The 21,668-nt window shown below is 46.8% G+C and overlaps 1 protein-coding gene across 7 annotated transcripts in view; it reads left to right on the plus strand.

Annotated features, from left to right (window-relative positions):
• RBM33 (RNA binding motif protein 33) overlaps window positions 1-21,668 on the plus strand; it is a 193,186-nt gene that overhangs the window by 124,680 nt on the left and 46,838 nt on the right. The gene's annotated exons all lie outside the window — the stretch shown is intronic.

Raw genomic sequence — 21,668 nt, forward strand, 5'->3', positions numbered from 1 at the left:
GAGAAATAATAATAATAATAATAATCTTTATTTATCTAGCGCCAACATATTCCGCAGCGCTTTACAGTTGAACAGTTTCAAACACAACAGTCATAAGTAACAACGTTGACAATACAATAATTAAAGCGAAATAAGACGACCCTGCTTGTGGAGCTTACAATCTACAATGAGGTGGGGGAGATACAAAGCATATGTTTGTATTTACAATGACGGTCCAGCCATCTTCAGGGGGTGGGGGTTAGATGGAGATAGTGAATGGGCTACACACACACAAACATAACATGACTTTGATTACTGAATGTGATAGGCCGCTCTGAACAAATGTGTTTTGAGCGAGCGCCTAAAACTATGCAAATTGTGGATGGTCCTAATATCTTGGGGTAGAGCATTCCAGAGGATTGGCGCAGCACGGGAGAAGTCTTGGAGTCGGGAGTGGGAGGTACGGATTAGGGCAGAGGTTAGTCGAAAGTCATTTGCAGAGCGCAGCGGTCGGTTAGGCTGATACAGAAATGAGGGAGGAGATGTAAGGGGGTGCCGCACTGTGGAGAGCTTTGTGGGTGAGAACAAGTACTTTGAATTGTACCCTGTAATGAATTGGCAGCCAGTGTAACGACTGGCGAAGAGCGGACGCGTCTGAGTAACGATTAGCCAGATGGACAACCCTGGCTGCTTCATTAAGGAAATAGAGCATTACAGTAGTCCAGGCGGGAGTGGATCAGGGCGACAGTGAGAGTTTTTGTTGTTTCCATGGTGAGAAAAGGGCGGATTCTAGAGATGTTCTTTAGGTGTAAGCGGCATGAGCGGGCAAGAGATTGTATATGGGAGGTGAAGGAGAGATCGGAGTCGAACATAACACCCAGACAGCGCGCCTGCTGTCGGGGTGTTATTATGGTGCCACCCACAGAGAGGGAAATGTCAGATTTAGAGAGGTTAGTAGATGGTGGGAGCAGAAGAAGTTCAGTTTTGGAGAGGTTGAGTTTCAGATAGAGAGCAGACATGATGTTGGAGACTACAGACAGACAGTCAGTGGCGTTCTGTAGTACAGCGGAGGTAAGGTCAGGGGATGATGTGTACAGTTGTGTGTCATCAGCATAAAGATGGTACTGAAAGCCAAATCTGCGGATGGTCTGTCCAATTGGGGCCGTATAGAGAGAGAAGAGAAGGGGGCCAAGGACTGAGCCCTGAGGTACCCCAACAGTGAGAGGAAGAGGAGATGAAGTGGAGCCAGAAAACAGAACACTGAAGGAGCGGTCGGAAAGATAGGAGGAGAACCAGGAAAGAGCAGTGTCCTTAATGCCTAGTGACTGGAGCCTAGAGAGTAGGAGAGGATGGTCAACAGTGTCGAAAGCTGCAGAAAGGTCGAGAAGAATGAGCAGAGAGTGGTCACCATTACGTTTTGCTGTCAGAAGGTCATTGGTCACTTTGATGAGTGCAGTTTCTGTCGAATGTAGGGGGCGGAAACCAGACTGTGAAGGGTCTAGGAGGGAGTGAGTGGAGAGGTAACGGGTAAGGCGTGAGTATATCAGGCGCTCCAAGAGTTTAGAGATGAAGGGGAGATTGGAGACTGGTCTGTAGTTGTTTGTGCAGGATGGGTCGAGGGTGGGTTTCTTTAGTAATGGAGTAATGATAGAGTGTTTGAAGGAGGAGGGGAAAATGCCAGAGGAGAGGGAGAGATTAAAGATTGTAGTTAGGTGAGTTGTGACGACTGGGGAGAGAGACTGGAGGAGATGTGAGGGAATGGGGTCGGTTGTGCATGTAGTCGGACGAGAAGAGGAGAGGAGCCTGGAGACTTCTTCTGTGATGGGAGCAAATGTGGAGAGTGAGCCAGGGGAAATGCAGGGAGGGATGGGAGTCACTGAACTTGGTGATTGGGAGCGGATTTCCTGACGGATATTGTCTATTTTCTCTATAAAGTGGGAGGCCAGGTCATCAGCGCAAATGTCTGTGATAGGGGCTTGTGCTTTTGGCCTGAGGAGGGAGTGAAAGGTGTCAAAAAGTTTCTTGGGGTTGTTGGATATTGAGGAGATCAGGGTGGTGAAGTAGGTCTGTTTGGTGAGGTGAAGGGCAGAGTTATATGTCCTTAACATAAATTTGAAGTGTATGAAGTCTTCTGGTGTGCGTGTTTTCCTCCATAAGCGTTCAGCACACCTAGAGCATCGCTGGAGAAATCGGGTTTGCGATGTGAGCCAGGGCTGTTTCACTCTGTGTTTGGAGGTTCTGAGGGTGAGGGGAGCTACTTGGTCAAGGGTGCTTCTAAGAGTGTCATTGAAGTGATGTACAGCCAGATCAGGACAGGACAAAGAAGAGATTGGGGACAGTGATGAGTGTAGGGAGTCTGAAAGTGTATGAGGGTTAATGGCTTGTAGATTTCTGACTGAATGGTAGGTAGGAGGGTGCTGGGGTGAGCGAGGATTTGTGAGTGTAAAGGAGAGAATGTTGTGGTCAGAGAGGGGAAGCGGTGAGTTATCTAGGTAGGAGATTGAGCAGAGCCGGGCGAAAACCAGGTCCAGGGTGTTACCATCTTTGTGTGTTTCAGAGGTTGAGAGCTGAGAGAGGCCTAGAGAAGTGGTTAGTGATAGAAGCTGGGATGCAGATGTGGAAGTGGGGCTGTTAAAGGGGATGTTGAAATCTCCCAGGATAAGGGTTGGTAGTTCTGAGGACATGAAGTGCGGCAGCCAGGCAGAGAAATGGTCCAGGAAGTGGGTGGGTGAGCCTGGGGGCCGGTATATGACCGCTACTCTGAGGGAGAGGGGACGAAAGAGCCTGATGGTGTGGACTTCAAAAGAAGGGAATGAGAGTGATGGAACTGGGGGGATGACCTGGAAAGTGCATTGTGGGGACAGGAGTATGCCGACTCCACCACCAGGTCTCTTTGTCGGTCTCGGGGAATGGGAGAATTGTAAGCCACCATGGGAAATGGCAGCAGGAGAGACAGTGTCAGAATCCTGAATCCAGGTTTCAGTGAGGGCCAACAGATTCAGAGAGTTTTTCAGAAAGTAATTGTGTAGGAAAGGAAGCTTGTTGCATACAGACCGTGGATTTCAAAGGGCACAATTGAAAGAAGGAGATGAAGGAGTGCAAATAATATTAGTAAGATTATTAAGGTTTCGATGTGAGGTAGGGTAGGGGTTGAGGTTGGGGGATGGTGGACCGGGGTTGGGGGAGATGTCCCCTGAAATCAGTAGGAGCAGGAAGATAAAGAGCAAGTAGTTTTTGGAATTGTATGAAGATTTTTTGTGCAGTGTGTTTGGGCAAGATGGGCTGAGGTTTTTTAAGAAGGTGAGAAGTGCATGGGAGCTGTACATGGGAAAAGGAAAGAGAGAGGAGCTGATGTATATGAGTTGTGATGGAGGGGGGATTGGTTGGTGAAAGTGGATTGCAAGAGAACATAGGAGGATAGGAATAAAGCACATGGATAAAAGGGACAGCAGAGTGTGGGTTACCTGACTCCTGCCCTGACTAACTGCAATGTAATAACTGCTGTATCCCGACGCTTATCTTCGTGACTCTTTGCTTTTGTGATGCGTGCACCCCCACATGCGTGCACCCCTAAGAATGGTTCTACATTTATAGTCCAGACTGCTGGGTCAGAAGAGATGGATTGTGGGAACTGGTTGAGGATAATTTGGCAGCTGGGCTCAGCACACCAGGGTTGTTTTTTTTTTTTTTTGGGATGATCAAAGACATTCAGCCAGGCAACATCTATTACTCTGTCGCCTTATTGGGGGACACAGAACCGTGGGTGTTATGCTGCTGTCCACTAGGAGGCGACACTATGCATAATCTGAAAAAGATTAACTTTGGCTCCTCCTCTGCAGTATACACCCCTGGACGGCGTCAGCCTTCTCCAGTTTTTGCTTAGGCCTGTTTCACACTTCCGTTTTTGTGTCCGCCAAACGGATCCATTTCCGTTTTTTTGACGGAAACTGATGCAAACGGATCCGTTTTTAAAAAAACTGATCCGTTTTTTTGACGGATCCGCGGTAACCGTAATGGAAGTCTATGGGACAAAAAAACGGATCCTGCAAAAAATGGCGGATCCGTTTTTTAACGGAAAACAACGGATTTTGACGGATTTGAAAAAACGGAAGTGTGAAACAGGCCTTAGTGTCGCAGGAGGCACACCTAAGAATTTTTTTTTTTTTTTTTTACTCCGTCTTTTTTCCTGGATTTTTTTTCCAAAGGACTACAGATGAAGAAAAGAGGGTCTCCAGCGAGACTCCCGGCATGGCTCCCTCCTCGGTCCCCTATTAGGGGTACCCGGTTGAGGTCGAGGTGGCTATTCCCCATGTCGCTCCCTCACCAGTCCCTCGGGTACTGGTTCGAGGTCGAGACCCCCCTCCTTCCTCAGTTCCGTCCGGCTCTGGGTCAAGGTCGAGGCGACGATGAAGCCCCCTGACGGTGACAGCAGCACCCTCCCTAATCCCCCTCTGGGGGTATTAGGTTGAGACACCGCAGGTAGGGCCTGTATCAGGCACCAGGGACCCCAGTCCACCTGTGGGCTCCTTTTGGGACCGGGGGAGGTGCAGCGAGGCAGGGCACTTATCAGAGACCGGGCTCCCTGCGCCCCGGTCTCTGCAGCACTGGCGCCACAAGGGACCCTCCACAGGGCCCCAGTCACATATATGGCCCCACCGCCAGCCCTCCTTTCATTCTGGGGGGGTCTGGTTTAAATCCGACCCCCCCTGCGGACGACCGCGCCGTCCTGGAGCCCTGCTGGGCAGGAGACCTCAAATTTAGGCCGCGGCTTCGGCCTAGCCGAAGTCACCGCCCCATTCCCGCCCCCCGGCCCACCCCCCGGATGACGAAAATGACACTGCAGTGTCATAGAAGGGGAGGATCGAGGCAGGAGGGGCGCGCTTTTACATGGCCCAGCGCGCCCTTTTCCAGCTCTCCGCCCCCTTCCCTCTCCACCTCAGAATCCGGTGGCCATCTTGCTGCACCTGGAAGAACGCAGCACAGCAGTCTCCGGGGGGCACAGGACGTGGGATTTATCAGCGCTGGACCTAAGGGGGAGCACCGGTGGGGTAAGATCACAGCTGGGTCCTTGGTACTCAGCTGTGAATTGCTATACAATATAGCGCTCTCCTCCTTTCCTCTGCGTAGATACCCCTGTAGGGCCTCCACTAATCAGCCTAGGTACTATGTCGGGCTCAAGGAAAAGAACCAGGCAAGACTGCTTTTATACAGTCTGCACAGCCTGCAAGGACATTACTGCAGGGTCATGTCTCGGCTATGAACGTTACCCAGCAAAGGGACGTCCGGTCTCATGATCAGGGCGCTTCCGACAGTTCGAGGCGTAAGCGGACCCACAGGTCGCGTTCAGCTGCGTCCTCACATAGCAATAGGTCTTCCCCCTCCAGGGAAAGACACAGTGGTTTCAGGTCACCGAGGCCGTCCCCTGATAGAGAAGGACAATGCGGATCTCCACAACGATCCCAGACCACGGGAAACCTCCGCTCTAGTTCGCCCGCTAGGGAGCTCCTTAGCAATGCGCAGGACTCAGAGGGCATATGTGACTCCAATTCAGATAACGAAACAGAGAACGCTTTGCTCCCTTGTCCCCCTAGCAATACTGTGATAGTTGAGGATATCGTCTCTTCCATCCTTCGGGTGCTGGACATTTCAGATCCAACCCTGGAAGCACCAGAACACCAGATTTCCTTTGAAAGTGTTCAGAAACCATCGAAGGTCTTCCCTAATCACCCGGAATTTCAAAAAATCCTTTCTAAGCATTTTTCGCAGCCTGAGAAAAAATTCGCCAATCGCAAGTATTTGGAAGCAAAATACCCCTTTCCACAGAAAGACACCAAGGATTGGACAGATCCGCCTGAAGTGGACCTTCCAGTCTCTAGGCTGGCAGCACAAACGCTTCTCTCGCTGCCAGACAGTTCAACCCTCAAGGACACGGCAGACAGACAAGTCGAACACATGGCTCGTTCAATCTTTGAAGCGGCAGGTGCCTCTTTGGCTCCCGCATTTGCTTCAGTTTGGGCAGCCAAGGCCATCATGGCTTGGGCTGATCTATTGCAAAAGGGCCTTCAAGCTTCAAATCCTCAGCTGGCGGACCAGGCGGTGCAAATTGCAGTGGTGGCAGATTACATGGTCCATGCAGCGTTGGACTCTGCAAGAGGAATAGCGGGAATAGCATCAAACGCCATTACAATCCGGCGTATTCTCTGGCTAAGAGAATGGAAAGCGGATGCGGCCTCAAAAAAGTCCCTAACAAATCTCCCGTACTTCAGTGGCCGTCTTTTCGGTGAAAAGCTGGATACAATGATATCCAATGCTACCGGGAGCAAAAGTACTTCCCTCCCTCAACTAAGACCAAAACGCACGTTTAAATGGCGTAATCAATCTCGTTTCCGATCCTTTCGGAAGTCTTCGGGCTGGTCCGTCTCACGCCCAGCACAAAACCGGAATCGTTCCCCCCGCAGGGACAACACACGTGCGGCACAGAGGCCGGACAGGAACTGGCAATCAAAGGCAAGCCAGGCAAAACCTAAAGGAGGAAAACCTCAGACTTTTCCCTCATCCTGACTCATGCCCTCTGGAAGACACCCCACTTGTAGGCGGACGACTGATACTCTTTCAGCAGGTCTGGCTGCCTATTACAGAAGACAAGTGGGTCAAGGAAGTAGTGTCTTCAGATACAAAATCGAGTTTACTACCAGCCCACCGCACAGGTTTTTTCCCTCTGTCCCTCCAAAATCCCCGCTCAAAGCTCAGGCCTTCCGTCAAGGGGTTTATTCCCTCCTGCGAGCAGGAGTCATAGTGCCAGTCCCTGCAGAAGAGCGCTTCCGAGGGTTCTACTCCAACCTGTTTGTGGTGCCCAAGAAGGGAGGCAGCGTCCGACCCATACTAGACCTCAAGCAACTCAACAAGTACGTTCGAGTTCGTCACTTCCGCATGGAATCCCTCCGGTCAATCGTTGCGTCTATGGAAAAAGGAGAATATCTTGCCTCCATATACATACAGGACGCATACCTGCATATACCGATTGCTCCCGCCCATCAGAGGTTTCTCAGATTCGCTATCAACCAAGACCATTACCAGTTTGTGGCCCTCCCGTTCGGTCTGGCCACGGCTCCCAGAACATTTACAAAGGTCATGGCAGCTACCATGGATGTTCTGCACTCCAGAGGCACAGTAGTCGTTCCATATCTGGACGACCTTCTCATCAAGGCCCCCACCCTCAAGGACTGCGAGGTCAACGTCTCGATCACGATCGACACTCTGACGCGCCTGGGATGGTTAGTCAATTTACGGAAGTCCTCGACTACCCCGAGTCAGTCTCTGACCTTCCTGGGGATGCTATTCGACACCTCCAAGGGTCTGGTGATCCTCCCCAGGGACAAGGCACTGGCTCTCCGTCTGGGAGTTCACACACTCCTCCGCAAGTCCCCCAGATCTCTCCGGTATGCCATGAGAGTACTTGGCAGGATGGCAGCAGCAATGGAGGCGGTACCATTTGCCCAGTTTCACCTCAGACCCCTTCAACTGGCCATCCTCAAGTCCTGGGACAGGAATCCGTTCTCCCTCGACAGGGAGTTCCGGTTATCAGCAAACACCAGGAGGTCCCTGCACTGGTGGCTCAAGCCATCCTCGCTTGCAAGGGGAAAATCCTTTCTCTCCGGTCAATGGAAGGTTTTGACCACTGACGCAAGCCTTATGGGTTGGGGCGCGGTGCACCTACATCACAGAGCGCAAGGCAGGTGGTCACCAAGGGAATCGACCATGCCCATGAACATCCTGGAAATTCGGGCCATCTTCCTGGCGTTGAAAGCCTTCCATCACTTGCTGGCAGACTCTCATATCAGAGTACAGTCGGACAATGCCACGGCAGTGGCATACGTGAACCATCAAGGCGGCACCCGCAGCATCCAGGCGATGACCGAAGTAACGCGTATCCTACAATGGGCGGAGGCTGCAAGGTCGGTACTCTCCGCGGTCCACATTCCGGGTGTGGACAACTGGGAAGCCGACTCTCTCAGCCGACAAGGAATGGACTCGGGGGGAATGGTCTCTCCATCCCGAAGTCTTCGGTCAGATCTGTTATCGTTGGGGGACCCCGGACGTGGATCTGATGGCATCCCATCTCAATGCCAAGGTTCCCAATTTCATGGCCAGGACGCGCGATTCGCGGTCGCTCGGAGCAGATGCCCTGGTTCAGGACTGGACCCAGTTCCAGCTTCTGTACATTTTTCCACCCCTCCCCTTGATCTCCAGAGTCCTGAGGAAGATCAAACAAGAGGGTGTTCCCACCATTCTGATCGCTCCAGACTGGCCCAGGCGTACATGGTACGCCGACGTCGTGCAACTCACAGCAGACGCTCCCTAGCGTCTCCCCACACGTCCCGACCTCCTGTCACAAGGCCCGTTCTTCCACCAGAGCTCAGGGGCTCTCAATTTGACGGCGTGGTCATTGAGACCTGGGTTTTGACCCAAGCAGGTTTTTCACCGGACGTTGTTAAAACCATGATCAGGGCTCGAAAGCCAACTTCAGCCAGGATTTACTATCGTACCTGGAAGGTTTTCTTCACATGGTGCGACTCTCGTGGGCAGATTCCACTTCCCTATTCTCTTCCAAAGGTCCTCGGGTTCCTTCAGTCAGGCCTGGACGCTGGGCTATCCCTGGGCTCGCTGAAGAGCCAGGTGTCAGCGCTTTCAGTGCTCTTTCAGAGGCGTATTGCTAACAAGCCGCAAGTGAAGACTTTTCTCCAAGGGGTTTCCCGATTGGTTCCCCCCTACAAACGTCCGTTGGAGACCTGATCTTGACAGCACAACAGTCACCTCCTTTTGAATCCCTTAGGGTGGTCTCACTCCGCTTTCTATCACAGAAAGTGGTTTTCCTGGTGGCAATCACCTCGCTACGCAGGGTGTCTGAACTTTCAGCTCTTTCCTGCAGACAACCCTTCCTGGTTTTTCATCAGGACAAGGTGGTTCTCCGTACAGTACCATCCTTCCTTCCGAAGGTCGTGTCCAGCTTCCACCTCAATGAGGAAATATCACTACCGTCTCTTTGCCCGGCTCCCGTTCATAGGGTAGAGAAGGCTCTGCATACGCTTGACCTTGTCAGGACATTGCGTATTTACGTGTCTAGGACTGCTCCCTTCCGGAAGTCTGATTCACTTTTCCTTCTTCCAGAAGGCGTTCGCAAGGGCCTACCGGCTTCCAAAGCCACCCTTGCTAGGTGGATCAAGTCCACCATTCAAGAGGCTTACCGCCTCAACAATTCTCCCCTTCCGGCCGGTATCACGGCACACTCTACGCGGGCGGTAGGGGCCTCTTGGGCCATTCGGCATCAAGCCTCAGCACATCAAGTGTGTAAGGCAGCCACTTGGACTAGCCTGCACACATTTACAAAACACTACAGAGTGCATACCCAGTCCTCAGCGGATGCGAGCCTGGGTAGACGGGTCCTGCAGGCGGCAGTACCCCAAGTCTAGGGGACTGTCAGCACAATATTCGTCCACTGCTTCCCACCCAGGGACTGCTTTAGGACGTCCCACGGTTCTGTGTCCCCCAATAAGGCGACAGAGTAAAGGAGATTTTTGTGTATTCACCGTAAAATCTCTTTCTCTTAGCCTTTAATTGGGGGACACAGCTCCCACCCTGTTGCCCTTGAGGGCCGTTGTTACTGTTGGGTTCTCATATTGTTGTTTGAGCCTGTTTATAGTAGCCTTTTTTTACAGGCATGGTTATGTTTCTGGTATATTCCTCCTAATGCTTTTGCACAAAACTGGAGAAGGCTGACGCCGTCCAGGGGTGTATACTGCAGAGGAGGAGCCAAAGTTAATCTTTTTCAGATTATGCCTAGTGTCGCCTCCTAGTGGACAGCAGCATAACACCCACGGTTCTGTGTCCCCCAAATAAAGGCTAAGAGAAAGAGATTTTACGGTGAATACACAAAAATCTCCTTTTTAACACCTCCACCAGATAAGATCTACACTGATCCCAGTCATGGAAATGCAACAGTGAGTTTTAAGTACAATGCACCAAATGATTTATAACAATGAATTAGCAGACACATTAAAATATGTTTCTAGATGCTAAAGCAGCAGATGACACAGCAGACAGCAAGCAGAGGGAATTTTTACCATTAGAGTCTATTGCAGCAGATGAGACAGCAATCAGAGGTGGGAAGTTGTACCATTTGAATATGTTGTAGAAGACAGCAAGCAGAGGGAATTTTTACCATTAGAGTCTATTGCAGCAGATGAGACAGCAATCAGAGGTGGGAAGTTGTACCATTTGAATATGTTGTAGAAGACAGCAAGCAGAGGGAATTTTTACTGAACTAGAACTCTAGTGCCACCTATTGGAAATAGCAATCCTAAAAGTCAATGTTGACCCTTTAACGAGCCTTGTTACATGACTTAGGATAAAAGCCAAGCCAGAATCTCAATTTGCAGACACTGTGTTTCAGGGTATTTCCCCTCGTCAGTGCAAAGTGTGAGATCTGGTTTGGCTGTGCGAGAGGCGTCTGACTGATATCCAAGAAGTATCATTTCTCCTTGCGGAGAATGACATGCTAAGTATGTTGAGATGAGGAGACTTAAAGCTGCAATGCTCCTCTGGGAAATATGCTAATTATGCAAATTGTCTCTTCAGAGAGGAAGAGGACTAGTGTTTGCAAATTGAGATTCTGGCTTGGCTTTTATCCTAAGTCATGTAACAAGGCTCATTAAAGGGTCAACATTGACTTACTTTTAGGATTGCTACTTCCAATAGGTGGCACTAGAGATCTAGTCCTCTTCCTCTCTGAAGAGACAATTTGCATAATTAGCATATTTCCCAGAGGAGCATTGCGGCTTTAAGTCTCTTCATATCAACATGCTTAGCATGTCATTCTCCACAAGGAGAAATAATACTTCTTGGATATCGGTCAGACGCCTCTCTCACAGCCAAACCAGATCTCACACTTTGCACTGATGAGGGGCAGTACCCCGAAACAGTGTTTGCAAATTGAGATTCTGGCTTGGCTTTTATCCTAAGTCATGTAACAAGGCTCGTTAAATGGTCAACATTGACTTTTAGGATTGCTACTTCCAATAGGTAGCACTAGACTTCTAGTCCTCTTCCTCTCTGAAGAGACAATTTGCATAATTTTTTACTATTAGAATTATAGTGTTATTTGTTTTCCTGTATTAAATAAAGGCCCCTCCACAAAAAAGTAGATATTGCTAGAGACTGGGTGCGTATGTGTGTACGGAGCGGATAGACGTTAGATTTATGGGAGTCATTTGTGTTTGTTCACAATACTTTAGATTTGGGATTTTGCAGTGTTTTAGCACAGTGGTTAGATGTGGTTGCTTTACTATTAGTTCTTTAAAAAACAAAAACAGCAGCCAGCTCGGTGTGTCAGAGTGGTCTCACTCTCAAAAATCTCACATAATTTTAAACACCCTAAACAAATATATTCTTCAAATAGAAATATTATCCAATAAAGTGCAAAAATACAATCCAGTAAGGATATACAGTTGTGTGAAAAAGTTTGTCCCCCTTCCTAATACTTTTGCATGTTTCAGATCGTCAAAAAGATTTAAAAATTAAACAAAGTAACACACAAGTAAACACAAAATGCAGTTTTTGAATGAAGGTCTTTATTATGGAAAAAGAAATCCAAACCTACAGGGCCCTGTGTGGAAAAGTTGGTTCCCCCTAAATCCAATAACTGGTTAGGCCATCCTTCACAACAACAATTCCAATCAAGCATTTGCGATATCTGGCAATGAGTCTTTTACAATGCTCTGGATGAATTTTGGTCCCCTCATCTTTGCCGAATTACTGTAATTCAGCAACATTGGAGGGTTTCCAAGCATGAACCGCCTTTTTTAGGTCATGCCAAAGCATCTCAACTGGATTAAGGTCAGGACTTTGACTAGGCCACTCCAAAGTCTTACATCCTATTTTTCTTAAGCCATTCAGAGGTGGACTTGCTGCTGTGTTTTGGATCATTGTCCTGCTACATAACCCAAGTGCGCTTCAGCTTGTGGTCACAAACAGATTGCCAGACATTCTCTTTCTGGATTTTTTGGTAGACAGCTGAATTCAAGGTTTCATTGACCACAGCAAGTCTTCAAGGTCATGAAGCAGCAAAACAGCCCCAGACCATCACACTGCTACCACCATATTTTACTGTTGGTATGATGTTCCTTGTCTGAAATGCTGTGTTACTTCTACGCCAGATGTAATGGGACATGCACCTTCCAAAAAGTTCAACTTTTGTCTCTTTAGTCCCAGATTAGTCTTCAAAAGGTCTTGGGGATCATCCAGATGTTTTCTGGCAAAACTGAGACAAGTCTTGGTTTTCATTGCTCGGCAATGGTTTTCTTCTTGGAACTCTGCCATGCAGGCCATTTTTGCCCAGTCTCTCTCTTATGGTGTAGTCATGAATAACTGATGTAAGTGAAGCCTGCAGTTCTTTGGATGTTGTCGTGGGGTCTTTTATGACCTCTTGAATGAGTCATCGCTGCTCTCTTGGGGTAATCTTGGTCGGCCGTCTACTCTTGGGATGGTTCACCACTGTTCCATGTTTTCGCTATTTGTGGATAATGGCTCTCACTATGGTTCACTTTAGTCCTGAAGCTTTACAAATGGTGTCATAGCTTTCTCCAGACCGATAGATACAATTACTTTTTCTCTTTTGCTCCAGAATTTCTTTGGGTTTTGGCATGATGTCTAGTCTAGCTTTTGAGGATCTATTGGTCTACTTCACTTTGTCAGGCAGTTCCTGTTTAAGTGATTATTTGATTCAGAGCAAGTGTGGCAGTAATCAGGCTTAGGGGCGGGTAGTGAATTTGAACTCTGCTTCCCAAATATGTGATAAACCACTGTTAAATTATGTTTTAATGTTCCTGTAGGTTTCACAGGGCCATATAGGTTTGGATTTCTTTTTCCCCTAATAATAAAGACCTTCATTTAAAAACTGCATTTTATGGTTACTTGTGTTCTCTTTATCTAATATTTAAATTTGTTTGGTGATCTGAAACATTGAAGTGTGACAAACCTGCAAAAGAATAGGAATTCAGGAAGGGGGATAACACTTTTTCACACAATTGAATACAGAAAATAGTTCACTCTCAGTGTATGCTGTCACCCTAAATGGACATTGCTGCAGATCCACAGGAGAAACTGCCATATGTTGAGACACTGCAAGGAGGAATGGGACCCCTGTACACCTGTACGATGTTTCGGGTGTAACCTCTTGAAACAGGGAGGTTACGCCCGAAATAGTGATGGTTGTGGTGGTGGGGGGGTAACAATTTTCTGCATATATCCTTACTAGATTGTATTTTTTGCAGTTTATTGGATAAAAATATTTATATTTGAAGAATACATTTGTTGGCTGTTTCAATTTTTTTTATGCCTTACTTTTGGACCATTTTTTCCTTACAATTTTTGGCAGTCTTTGGCTATTCTACATTACATTAGTGTCACACCTTTTTCACCTAAACCATGCTCCTTTGTCAAATGAGACACAAAGTATCTAAAACTCCAGGATGACACGGACACCAGAATTTAGGAGCATTTAGAATAGTAAATTTGCCGTCCTGATCCCCCATAAGTAATTATCCCAGAGACCAATGATACATGGAGAATGAAGCTGGTCTCCAGTGCTGATACATGTGGACATTTACTTATTTAGCCTTTCTGTTACCCAGCTTCACTGCAAATAATTTTTTACATGTTACTTACTACGATTCAGGCCTAAAGAATGAACTGACTTTTAAGTGACTAAACTGCAGCAATAAGAGCTGGTTGTGATTGCTGTAGTTACAGAAAGCTGCCAGCTGTATAACACAGCCAGCAGCTGCCAACTGCAAATGACTAGGGGAAAATGGAATGGCATTTTGGATTACAACATAACTTCTGCCATATTCCCATGGATAATAGCTGCCAATGTAATCTGAAAGCGATCTACTCCACTTTCTTCATTGAAATAGGCATGCTCATTTATCCAAATTTATGCTCTTTCTGAAATGTGATGATGTATGCAAATGGCTCATGAGTGGAGCTCGCTCCATAGACAGCAGGTACTGGCTGTGTTATATAGCTGTCACCTGCTGTAGTTTAGCCACTTAAATGCCTCTAAAGTATTGTTGGCCAAGTGATGACAGGTCAGAGTTTCCTATGATAAGTAAAAAATTGAGTGGGGTCATGTAGATCCTGCCACTGCTACCCCTTTGTCACTGATGGCTCTGAAGAGATTACACAGATCCCACAACTGCCACCAGCTGTAAAGGAAACTCCACTCCGCTGCCTCCAATCATCAGGACAATTACGCAATTGGCTGACGAGTGATGGTTGAGGCCATGGCTGCTTCCACTGCTAGGCCGGATATTGGAGAACTTACAGTGAGCATATTGTAGTGTAAGGCTTCAGGGGTGCGGTTTACAGATTAAGAGGAACTGAGTTATTACATTTTATATATTTAATTCAAAGGTGGGCAGTGTTTTGTTTTTGGTTTTTTTTTTGTTTGTTTTTTTTAATATACAAAAATGTATACAAAACATGAACAAAACTACACGATGTATACAATTGCATAAAATAAAAAGGAATAACTAAAGAGAATTACTAAACCTGTGTCATGGAAATGGCTCAAAGCTTATTGGAGGGAGATGCCCCAATGACAGAACCCACACCAAGGATTGGCAAAGGACCAAACCCAATTTCTGCTTTTTATTATATTAAAGTTATGCCCACATACCTTCCCTTAATGATCTTATGTGGAAGCGGTTTGTGGGATCTGCTCGGCCATTCAGAATTTTATGAGATTTCCAATTTTCAGGATATCTTCACCTGGAGGTAACAGGTGGTATATATTGTCATCATGTTTCCTGTGGCTATTTTACCTTTTGATAATGAGGAAATATGGCATGTATAGCATAATCTATCAGAATGTTAAGTAGGAGGGGTTCCAATGGCCCTAGAGTGATGAGTGACTGCATTATCTTTGTCACTTCGCTACGGTGATGAAAATATGTCTCCCATAAATTTTGGATAGATGGAAAATCCCAAATATTTATATCTGAACACTGGAGACAGTGTCTAACTGCAATTGTCCAGTTTTTCTTTGAAGAGAATACGAGTTACATTTGAAGATTTTTCACTTTGCTACTACTTGAATAACAGGATTTTTAGTTGCTTACCGTAAAATCTGTTTCTCTGAGCCTTCGTTGGGGGACACAAACCATGGTGTATGCTGCTGCCACTAGGAGGCTGGCACTATGTAGAAAAAAAGTTAGCTCCTCCTCTGCAGTGTACACCCCACCGACAGGAAGTAGGATGTTCAGTTAGTGAGAAAGCAGTAGGAGACGAAATCTGTGAACTATATAAAAACCACAGGAAAACCACAATTCCACACTGTAACAATGTTATACAGTAAGCCGAGCTGTTCAACTTGGGAGGGTGCTGTGTCCCCCAATAAAGGCTCAGAGAAACAGATTTTACAGTAAGCAAATACTGTTTTCTCTATTGCCTCATTGGGGGACACAGAAACCATGGGACGTCCCAAAGCAGTCCCCAAGGGGAGGGAACAGCAAATAACTCCATCAGGACGAGGAAGTCACCTGCAAGGTCACCCGCGAGGTCTTTTTTTACCCCGATCGGCACTTACCGAAGCTAGGCATGGGCTTGAAAGTCTTATGAACCTGTGGGGGACATATTATTGCCCTGCAAAGGTGCCCGACGAAGGCCCCGAGAGTACCGTCAGGAGGACACGCTGCCAGGGCAGAGTGCGTCGAACATAAAAGGAACGCAGTCCTTGATCCGGCAACCCTATTAATGCCGCCCAGTTTCCTCAAACAGAAGTCTAACCTGAAGGCCAGAGGAACTCTACACCTCAAGCCTGAGCTTGAGAAGTACCGTTGCCGTGGCCAAGTAGCCTGATGAGAGGGCGTCACGAAGGAAGAGTCCGAGGCGGACGAAAGAAAGTGAATTTAGGATGACGGAGAGTGGACCCTTGATCCACAGGAAGTGCACCACGGCTGCTACAGATTGTGTAAGGCTAGTTACACATTTGCGTTTAAGGCCGCTGTGGCGACCTGCGCACGGCCGCTGCTAAGCCCCGCCCCCTGTCGTGCCTCCGCCAGTAGTTCCGCCTACGGATGCATGACGCTGCGTGCGTCCTGCGTCCCCTATCTTTAGCACTGCGAAAAGGAGATGAATCCAGCGAGCCAAGTTTGAAGTACATAAAAAATCTTTTTCTTTATTTCAAACGTAGATTAACCCCTTCACTACCAAGGGTGGTTTGCATGTTAACTCCCGGGCCAATTTTTACAATTCTGACCACTGTCCATTTATGAGGTCATAACTCTGAAACGCTTCCATGGATCCCGGTTATTCTGACATTGTTTTCTCATGACATATTGTACTTCATGCTAGTGGTAAAATTTCATTCAAATAACTTGCGTTTATTTGTGAAAAAAACGGAAATTTGGCAAAAATTTTGAAAATTTCGCAATTTTCCAACTTTGAATTTTTATGCCCTTAAATCACAGCGATACGGCACACAAAAAACTTAATAAATAACATTTCCCACATGTTTACTTTACATCAGCACAATTTTGGAGCCAAAATTTTTTTTTGTTAGGAAGTTATAAGGGTTAAAAATTGACCAGCGATTTCTCATTTTTGCAACGCCATTTTATTTTTAGGGACCACATCACATTTGAAGCCACTTTGAGGGGTCTATATGATAGAAAATACCCAAAAGTGACACCATTCTGAAAACTGCACCCCTTATGGTGCTTAAAACCACATTCAAGAAGTTTATTAACCCTTTAGGTGCGTCACAGGAATTTTTTGAATATTTAAAAAAAAAAAATGAACATTTAACTTTTTTTCCACAAAAAAAATAATTCAGGTTCAATTTTCTTTATTTTACCAAGGGTAACAGGAGAAGTTGGACTGCAAAAGTTAATGTGCAATTTTTCCTGAGTACGCTGATACCTGATATGTGGGGGGGAACCACTGTTTCGGCGCATGGCAGACCTCAGTAGGGAAGGAGCGCCGTTTGACTTTTTCAATGCAAAATTGGCTGGAATTCAGATCGGACGCCATGTGGCGTTTGGAGAGCCCCTGATGTACCTAAACAGTGGAAACCCCCCACAAGTGACCCCATTTTGGAAATTAGACCCCCCAAGGAACTTATCTAGATATGTGGTGAGAACTTTGAACCCACAAGGGCTTCACAGAAGTTTATAACGTACAGCGGTACAATTAAAAAAACATATTTTTTCCACAAAAATGATCTTTTCACCCTCAATTCTTATTTTTCCAAGAGTAACAGGACCCTAAAAGATATTGTGCAATTTATCCTGAGGGCGCTGATACCCTACATGTGGGGGTAAACCACTATATGGGCGCATGGCAGAGCTCGGAAGGGAAGCAGCACCATTTGACGTTTTTGGCTGGAATTGAGATCGGACACCATGTCGCGTTTGGAAAGCCCCTGATGTACCAAAACAGTAGAAACCCCCCACAAATGACACCATTTTGGAAACTAGACCCCCTGAGGAACTTATCTAGATGTGTGGTCAGCACTTTGAACCCCCCAGTGCTTCACAGAAGTTTATAATGCCCAGGCATGAAAATAAAAAAATCGTATTTTTTCAACAAACCTCATCTTTTAGTCCCCATTTTTTTATTTTCCCAAGGGTAACAGGAGAAATTGGACCCCAAAAGTTGTTGTCCAATTTGTCCTGAGTACGCTGATACCTCATATGTGGGAGAAAACTACTGTATGGGCACACGTCGGGGCTCGGAAGGGAAGTAGTGAAGTTTTGGAATGCAGACTTTGATGGATTGGTCTGCGGGTGTCATGTGCGTTTGGAGAGCCCCTGATGTACCTAAACTATTGAAACTCCCCACAAGTGACCCCATTTTGGAAACTAGACCCCCCCCCACGGAACTTATCTAGATGTGTGGTGAGCACTTTGAACCCCCAAGTGCTTCACAGAAGTTTATAACGCCTGGGCGTGAAAATAAAAAAATCATTTTTTTCCGCAAAAATGATATTTTTGCCCCCAATTTTTTATTTTCCTAAGGGTAACAGGAGAAATTGGCCCCCGAAAGTTGTTTTGTAATTTGTCCTGAGTGTGCTGATACCCCATATGTGGGGGTAAAACACTGTTTGGGCGCATGGCAGAGCTTGGAAGGGAAGGAGCACCATTTGACTTTTTCAACGCAGAATTGGCTGGAATTGAGATCAGACGCCATGTTGCATTTGGAGAGCACCTGATGTGCCCAAACAGTGGAAACCCCACAATTATAACTCCAACCCTAACCCCAACACACCCCTAACCCTAGCCCTAATGGGAAAATGGATATAAATACATTTTCTTTTAGTTTTATTATTTTTCCCTAACTAAGGGGGTGATAACGGGGGGTTTGATTTACTATTTATGGCGGTTTTTGTTTGGCGGCTGTCGCACGCTAAAAGACGCTTTTTATTGTAAAAATAGTTTTTGCATCACCACATATTGAGAGCTATAATTTTTCCGTATTTTGTCCCACTGAGTAATGTGAGGTCTTATTTTTTGCCGGACGAGTTGACGTTTTTATTGGTACCATTTTCGGGCACGTGACATTTTTTGATCGCTTTTCTGATTTTTGGGACGCAGAATGAACAAAAACCAGCGTTTCATGAATTTCTTTTTGGGGGGGTGCGTTTACACCGTTCCGCGTGCGGTGAAATTGATAAAGCGGTTTTATTATTCGGGTCAGTATGGTTACGGCGATGCCTCATTTAGGTCTTTTTTTTATGTTTTGTCGGTTTTTTGCAATGAAAACAATTTTATATAAAAAATAATTATTTTTGTATCGCTTTATTCTGCGAGCTATAACTTTTTTATTTTTTGCGGATGACTCTGGCGGCTCGTTTTTTGACGTTTTCAGAGGTACCATGGATATTTATATGCATCTTTTTGATCGCGCGTTATTGCACTTTTTGTTCAGTGGTATGATAATAAATCATTATTTTTTGCTTCGTTTTTTATTTTTATTTTTTAAGGGGTTTGCTAAAGGGGTTAACTAATGGGACAGTTTTATAGGGCGGATCGCTACGGACGCGGCGATACTAAATATGTGTACTTTTATTGTTCAGTGTTTTTTTTATTTTGAAAAAATGGATTTATTGGGGAATATTTTTTTTTTTTTTTTTTTACTAACTTATCTAACGATTTTTTTTTTAAATTATTTTTAACACTTTTTTTTTTTTTTACTTTATTACCTTGTCCCAGGTGGGACATCACTGTCCTGTGACAGATCGCTGATCTGTCACATCACAGATCGCTGTGACAGATCAGCAATCTGTCACAGGCAGTTCTGCAGACTTCCTCATGCCTGCGCTTTGCAGGCAGTGAGGAAGTCGGCTCCCTACATACAAGCCCCCGAAGGCCCCCGTCGCCATCTTGGATCCGGGGGCCTGTAGGGAAAGAGACCCCCGCAGCAGCGCTGCACATTGCGCTGCCGTGGGGGGCTCAGGGAAGCACGGAGGGAGCCCCCTCCCTGCCGATGCTTCCCTTTAACCCCCGGTACACCGCGATCACGTTTGATCGCGGTGTACAAGGGGTTAACGTGTCGGGGGCGGTCCGTGACCGCCCCTGACATTGTGCCGGGTGTCAGCTGTGATAATCAGCTGACACCCGGCCGCGATCAGCGGCGCTCACCATGTGGGCGCCGCTGATCGCTGGGACGTAATATTCCGTCCATGGTAATTAGGTCCAGGGTCACATGGACGGAATATTACGTCCTTTGTAGGTAAGGGGTTAAAAATATTTATCCATAGCAGCATATTATAAATATAGGCAGAGATAGGAAAAATTACTGCTGTGCACCAAATTGCAACCTGTTGCGTTTGGCGCTGGTCGGCTAAGCGTCAAAAGGACGCATGCGCCGCCAAACGGATACCTGCGCACGGCCTGCGTCCCCAGTGCTAAAGATAGGGGACGCATGCAGCGTCATGCGTCTGTAGGTGGAGCTACTGGCGGAGGCACGGCAGGGGGCGGGGCTTGGCGGCCGTGCGCAGGCCGCCGCTGAGGCCTTAAACGCAAATGTGAAACTAGCCTAAGACCCCAGGAGTGGTTGAGAGTCTGAAGAGAAAGATATCAACTAAAAGGGAATATGAGCCTGTTCGTGCAAAAGTAGACATCGCCAAAGCCCTGAAGACTCAGGACCGGGATAAGAGCTTCATTGAACCAGGAAAAAATCCTGCGATTCACAGAAGGTAAATGTTGAACGAATAAATTTCCTTCCTGAAAAAAAAAAACAAGGATGGACTCTATCCTAGAGCTCCAAACGTCATGCTGAGGAAGACGCACTGAAGAAACGATGAGGTTGAGCTTGAGGAAGGGGAGCGCTTGTCCCTCCGGTGAGCTGCTTAATAATTTGGCCTATTGGAGCTATACGGAAGGAACGGAAAGTTGGTGAGAGACCTTGATGGGTGTAATTCCACTTGGGAACAGAAAGCCAAATGGACCCTAAGATGGGAACGATTAGCCGAAAACCCATGTCTCCTTGCAAGAAAAAAAATTTTTGGACAGTAAGGACGGTGAAATCTTCCGACAGGTCACCAGAAAGAATACTCTGAGCAAACTAGGCACGCGTCTATAGAACATCGCAACACGAAGGTTGATCCTGTTAACTACTGTGTGAATTCGACGTCGGTATCCCTGAGGGCAGAACGTCTGGGCGAGGAAAGGTCGTAGCGGAGAACTTGGAACCGGAGGGTTCGTAGTCGCAGAAGTAATCTAATTTGTGAAGCGCTCAGGAGAAAAAGATATACCGAGGCGCCCCATTGTTTGGAAACGGCTGAAGTCCGTTCCATGAGAATATGACAAGCTCTGAGAGCAGGCCCTGAGAACCTACTAAAGAACCGAACACTGAAAACATACTGAATGGATCTAATCGCTGCAATATAGGCACAGGTTGGCTTGAAGAGACAACTGATTGCTCGATTAAGCAGGTAGACTGAAGACTACTGGATGAGCTTTTAGACTGAGATCAAGAGGAAGATAAGCCCCACATACAGAGATGAGGGTGAATCTAGAAAAAAATTAGTCCAGCTGGAACGAATAGTCGAGCCAGGAAGGCCCACGGCAAAAACATGAAGTATGTCGACTGTAAAGAAAGTTGGCGCTAGGTAGACCAAAAGGACCCCAGAAAGACAACTAGACTGATGAAAAGAAGACTAATCCTTATGACGATGTAAACGGCCGAAACCATCCTGGACCCTCTGGAGCAGGGGGAGGATTGCAGTGTGTAGATCCGCGTGACTAAGTCTTAAGACCACACGCGCCCGAAGAACACAGTGCAAAAATTACTATTCTAGCTGAAATAAGAAACCTGTTATCACCATACTCATCCTTAGAACCAAGACTGGAGCAGCTGTCTACCCTGGTCGATACTTGCGCCGAGTGAGATCCCACTCCTGTCTGAGGTGAGATACTTGTTCCAGTCACGGACAGAAGTCACATCTGTGATCCGCTGGAGGCTTTATCCGGTGTCTGTAAGAAAGAATAGTTAAGATCCAACAAATAAGGAGCTTAGCTGTTGTGGTAGCTCGAAGGTCCTTAGGACATACTAGAACCTATAATCTACTATTAGCCAAACCTTAATGGTAGGCGTAATCCACCGGGCAGTAATGCTAGCCTGCGGACGGT

The sequence above is a fragment of the Dendrobates tinctorius genome, unplaced genomic scaffold, assembly GCF_039654945.1.
Source record: "Dendrobates tinctorius isolate UK_male_01 unplaced genomic scaffold, ASM3965494v1 ptg000070l, whole genome shotgun sequence".
Lineage (NCBI taxonomy): Eukaryota > Metazoa > Chordata > Amphibia > Anura > Dendrobatidae > Dendrobates > Dendrobates tinctorius.